The sequence below is a fragment of the Simochromis diagramma genome, unplaced genomic scaffold (genome assembly GCF_900408965.1).
Source record: "Simochromis diagramma unplaced genomic scaffold, fSimDia1.1 OVJJ01000603.1, whole genome shotgun sequence".
Taxonomy (NCBI): domain Eukaryota; kingdom Metazoa; phylum Chordata; class Actinopteri; order Cichliformes; family Cichlidae; genus Simochromis; species Simochromis diagramma.
Genome location: NW_024387414.1, coordinates 3,062,048 through 3,068,047, shown reverse-complemented (window position 1 = coordinate 3,068,047; position 6,000 = coordinate 3,062,048).

The following is a 6,000-nucleotide window of genomic DNA, read 5'->3' as shown; positions in this document are numbered from 1 at the left end:
TGTATTTTTCTTTTTATCTGATACCTTTGTCTTTTTCCTCTTTTTCCTAGTGTCCTTATATATATATAACTTAGGAAGTACATTTTTAAATTTACATTCCTTTAATTTCATGTCAGGGATGGCCACCTTACACATTTGAGTCGATTTGGTTTTGAGATCTGGTTTGGATCCTTGAGCTGTGGTAAAAGCTTGGCTTTTTTTAAATGATTGAATCATTTTACTGTTTTGATTTCTGGACTGAGTGTGGCACATCTGCATCCAGACTTGTTATATTTACTGGAATCCTTTCCTCCCTCTGTCCCTGCAATTTTTCCAGCAGTTGGTTGCCACATTCAGCACTCAGTATTGTTGGGACTGTTGTGCTGAACACTTGGTGACATGATTTTCCTCTTTTCTCCAAATGTCATGTACCATCAATTATTGTGAATGCAGAACCACCGTTCCTCTCCCAGCAGCTTATCATATGCTTTCTTTACATCCACAAAGACACAGTGAAGCTCCTTCGTCCTTTACATTAACACACTCAAAGCAAACAACACATCTGTAGTACTGTTTCTCAGCATGAAGCCATACTCCACCTCACTGATCACCAACTCTCTTCTTAACTAAACTTCAACAGCCTGTCACTCCCCAGCGGCTATACTCTCTACCATTCCATTAAAAATAATTCCCTTTTCTCTGATATCCAAGGTTTCTAGCACGCACACTGACAGCATTCAGCATCACCCCTTCAATATCCAGCTTCGTCTTCCCCACTGTTGCTGGCAATAGATATGAACGCATGTTACCAAATCAATGGCCTTTTATTTCTTTACAAAGATACTTATTTTAATAGAGAAAATCCAGCATTGACAAAGTGGTGATTAAACTCAAAGAAATGTTGACCATGCAACACGTTGGCTTGTATACAGTTATCTGCCTTCAAATGTGTTGGAGCCAAAACTGCATGTGAAACACATTCAGTTAAGGAATCCTGAAATAAACGTGCAATGCATACAAGATCACAGCTGCACAGGCAGTTGTTGTTGATAATGAGATTTTTCAAGAAGTGAAGTTAACAAGCAAGAAAACTACATGTAAACTTACAGGCCACATGATGATCTGATGATGGCTAGTTTGCAACGGTGGCTGATCTTTACTTATTTGCCAGTTTATATGGGGCGCCGTTTGTAAACTGAAACACGTTGAAGTAACATTTTTCCACATTTAGCTCAAAAACATGTTTTTTCGAGTCATTTTTTTTACAACATTTACTAAAATATTTTTAACTTTTTATGTTTATAACACAATTTTAAATGTTAAATAGAAATGTTGAGCTAACATGCAAATTTACTGTACGGGTCAACGGAAATACTAAAATAAAAGCTTTATGAAAACCTCCGGTGCTAAAGTGTACCAGTAGTGGTAATGTCGCGTCTGCTTTCCCCTGACAGTTACTTCTCAACGCCATGAGCTGTTTCACTTCTTGCCAAACAGCTGGACATGTGCTGCGGCAGGTTGTGAAGTGGAGACTGCAGCTGCTGAGGGTGCACTACTGCTGAACCTTTGGATGGCCAACAAAATAGCTCTTTCAATGTTTTCAGCTAAATCGCTGGACATGCTGGTTTAAGGTCAGTTTAAGCTAAAGCTGTCTTAACGCCAGGCTTTGACAGAGCCACTCTACAGGACAAGCACGTTGATTTTACACTTCAGTGGTGCAAATTTACAACAAATGTATCATTAATCAGATCAAATAGAGACAAATGTGAATAAATTCTGGATAATTTCAGTGCTTAGTTTTGTTTACCGGTAATCGAACCTTGTCCAGAGAAAATCATCGTGTCTGACTGAAAATGCAGGCCAGGTGAGGACAGTGTTGTTATTGGACCACTCGTATCTCCGGAGAACTTTTCAGTAGGACTACAGATTAAGTATTTTTTCAACACACAAGTGATTTCCAGCTTTGTCCTCAGTGATTACAGAGAAGGGAGCCCAGTGCTGGGTTACCACCACTTTTCATCTACTTGTGTTTCTGACACTCCAGGTCTCGGGAGATGCGTTTTGCTTAAACCTGAAGCTGGGCTGATGGCTAAAGAGTATGAAAATATATTCATGCTTTGAAATGTTTTTAAAATGACCGAAAGAGCAAAGTGCAGAAAGAGCAGTCACTTTTATTTTAAAGTCAGAGACCTATGTTTCCTTCTGTTTTACAGCGAGTCCACAACTGTTAAACCTGCCTGCACACCTGTACACACACACACACACACACACACACACACACACACACACACACACACACACACACACACACACACACACACACACACACACACAGATACTGCTTCACCTTTCTGCACTACATTACATTGTCCTCAGACTGAAATAAAAATGTTAATAATTTGGGACTTCCGGGTGTCATGGCGGATTGAGTGGACGTGTTTGGTGGTAGCTCCCTATCAGGAATTTAAAAACACCGAAAAACTCGTTAACAGACAACTCAATTGAGCAAAACGAATATATTGGTGAGGAATAAGGTAAAAGGAGGCCAAAATGCCAAGGGGACATGATAAAGCCGCTAAAACAAATACCAATAACGCAACAGGCCAAGACTGCACGAGCCCCGACGGCATAATTAGTGATTCGGCTGGCGAATTACTAAAAGCCATCGAATCATTGAAATCAGAAATGAAACAAGATAATGAAAGACTGAGAGAAGGCATTAACACGTTACAGCGGGAACTGGGCGGTAAGCTTGACAAAATAAAGGAGGACATAAAAACTCTGTCGAAGAGAATGGGGGAAGCCGAGGACCGAGTGGGAAATATAGAAGATGTGACACTGGAGTTAATTGAAGCGCTTCTCCAAAGCTTGAAGACACAGAAATCCATACAGAATAAGCTGGTGGACCTGGAGTCAAGATCTCGCAGAAATAACATACGCCTGTTTGGAGTGGAGGAAGGTTCCGAGGGGAGATCTGTTCAAGACTTTGTCTCGGAGCTGTTACAGCAAGAGATACCTATACTAGCCGGGCTAGATCTTAAGATTCAGCGGGCCCACCGTATCTCCGTACAGAAACCGCGCCCTGGAGAATTTCCACGCCCGATTCTTATTAATTTCCAGGAATTCACAACGAAAGAACTCATACTTCGAGAAGTCTGGAAAAAGAAGCAAATCCAGGTGAATGGCAAGACGATTTACTTCGATCATGACTATGCATCAGATATTGCTCAAAAGCGTAAACAATACAGAGAAGTTAAACGGATATTAAAGGAAGCGGGAGTGCGCTTCCAAACTCCTTATACGAGCATTCGGATCCACTGGCAGGACGGGGTCAGAAATTACGGTAACGCACGAGAGGCAGCTATGGAGATGCAGAGGAGGGGATATGATGTCCAGATCCCGGCGGCATCTGAGGAGGACGATGTGCTTAGCAGAAAGTGTCGAGAGTGGAAACGGGTCTCAATTTCCCAACGAGAGCAGATCTCTTCCCCGAGGCAGAGAGCAAAAAAAAAACTGGAGGAATTCCAGAGAAATGCCGACTAGTACGGGGGATATCTTCCCCCAGTTACTGATCAGAAAATTATAGGCCTCTTAAATTCAAAGTACTGGAGGAGCAACACCGGATGGAGATAAATACGTTGGACTATAATTTGGGAACTACTACTTTAGTTCTCAAATACTTCATAGGGCCCTCCTTTCCATGGAGGTTTTTTACCCTAGATCTACCAACGGGGTCATGGTGGGAGACAGCTTCCCCCTCCTAATTGGGAGTCGCAAGTATGTGTCTAATTTTTGTTTAATGTTTAGCAATATTGTTTTATTTTATTTTTCTGAACTAGAGGGGAAGATTATTGCACACTGTACGAATCATGAGTGGTGTAGGTAAAATAAAAATTATGTCAATCAACATTAATGGTCTGGGGAATCCAGTTAAAAGGAGTAGACTGCTATCTAAATTGAAACGACACAAGGTGCAGATTATATTTATTCAAGAAACTCATATGTCAAAAGAAGAACATGAAAAATTTAAAAAGTTTGGCTATGTAAATTCTTTCTATAGCTCATGCAAGAATAGTAGACGAAGAGGAGTTATAATTTTACTAGCTAACACGGTAAATTTCGAAAAGTTAGACGAATTCAGTGACAAGGATGGTAGATATGTTGCTGTCAAGGGGAGGATTAATAATGAAATGGTGTCTCTGATAAACGTGTATGCCCCTCCAGAGGACAACTCAAAATTTTATCAAAAACTATCGGGAAAAATTATAAGTTTTAGTGAAGGGACCTTGATATGTGGGGGTGACTGGAATTGTATATTAAATTACACTAAAGATACTACAAGCATAAAAAGACGTAAAGACAACAAATCTAAATTTCTTAACTCATTAATAAAGGAAGCGGACCTCTGCGATGTATGGAGAGAATTACATCCTCTGGAGAAGGATTATACCCATTTCTCAGTAGCCCATAAGGTTCATTCTAGGATAGACTTTTTTTTGATAAATAGAAGTGATAAACATAGAGTCACAGAATGTAATATTGGTATAGCCGACTTGTCGGATCACAATGCCATTCATTTGACTATTCACCTACATAATCAGAATAAGAAATCACTATGGAAATTGAACATTGGTATCCTCAACAATGAATCTGAGGTAAAAGAGATCAAAAAAGAAATACAAACCTGTATTACCCACAATAAGGATGACCAGATAGATCCAACAATAATTTGGGATACTGTCAAAGTAGTAATTCGGGGGTATCTGATATCAAGGACCAGCTACCTCAAAAAAATGAAGAAGCTTACACAGTCCAAATTAGAACAGCAATTAAGGGATCTGGAAAAAAAAAAAAGCATACAGATTTGAGTTCTGATTTGGCGGAAAGAATCAAAAACGTAAGAAAACAACTAAGGGATCTAACTATGGAGGAAATAGAAAAGAAACTGAGATTCACAAAACAAACATTTTACGAGTCTGGCCCAAAAGCAACTAAAGTATTGGCTAGACGATTAAAACAAATGCAAATAACTAATGCAGTCAACAAGATCAGAGATCTAAATACCAAGGAACCATTATATGAACCAATGCAGATAAAAAACACTTTTCAGGAATATTATAAAACATTGTATAGTCAACCGGATCAGCAAAATGGACCAGAAATTGAAGAGTTTTTGGATCAATTAGATCTCCCTTCAATAGGGACAATTCAAAACGAACTATTAACTAAACCAATTACGAAGGAAGAACTGGATAAGGCAATAAGGAGATTGAAGACTAATAAAAGTCCAGGGAGTGATGGGTACCCTAATGAGTGGTATAAGATTTTCAAGGAGGATTTGGCCCCTATTTTGATAGATTCTTTTAATTGGACGATAAAACACGCAAAAATTCCACCTTCTTGGAAAGAGGCCATCATCACAGTCCTACCGAAAGAAGGTAAAAATAAAGAAAACTGTGATTCTTACCGCCCAATTTCCATTTTAAACGTGGACTATAAACTATTTACATCTATAATCACAAGACGACTAGAGCGGTTCCTTCCTGACCTGGTGGATGAAGACCAGACAGGGTTTATTAAGGGGCGACAGACACAAGACAATATACGACGCACATTGCATATAATTAATGAAGCCAATAGAGAGAAAATCCCAACAGCCTTAGTGAGCTTAGATGCTGAAAAGGCTTTTGACAGAGTCTCTTGGATATTTCTTTTTGCTGTTTTGAAGAGAATGGGTTTTGACAGTGTTTTCATCAAGTGTATACAATCCTTGTATCATAGGCCAATGGCTAGAGTTAAAATAAATGGGGACTTGACAGACAGCTTTGAGCTTTTTAGAGGAACTAGGCAAGGATGCTGCTTGAGCCCAGCACTTTTTGCGTTGTATATTGAGCCTTTGGCTCAGTATATACGGCAAAGTACAGACCTAAAAGGGGTCGTTGTCTCCAAACTTGAACAACGAATAGGTCTCTTTGCAGATGATATAATTATATATTTACAGGATCCTGATAAGACCTTTCC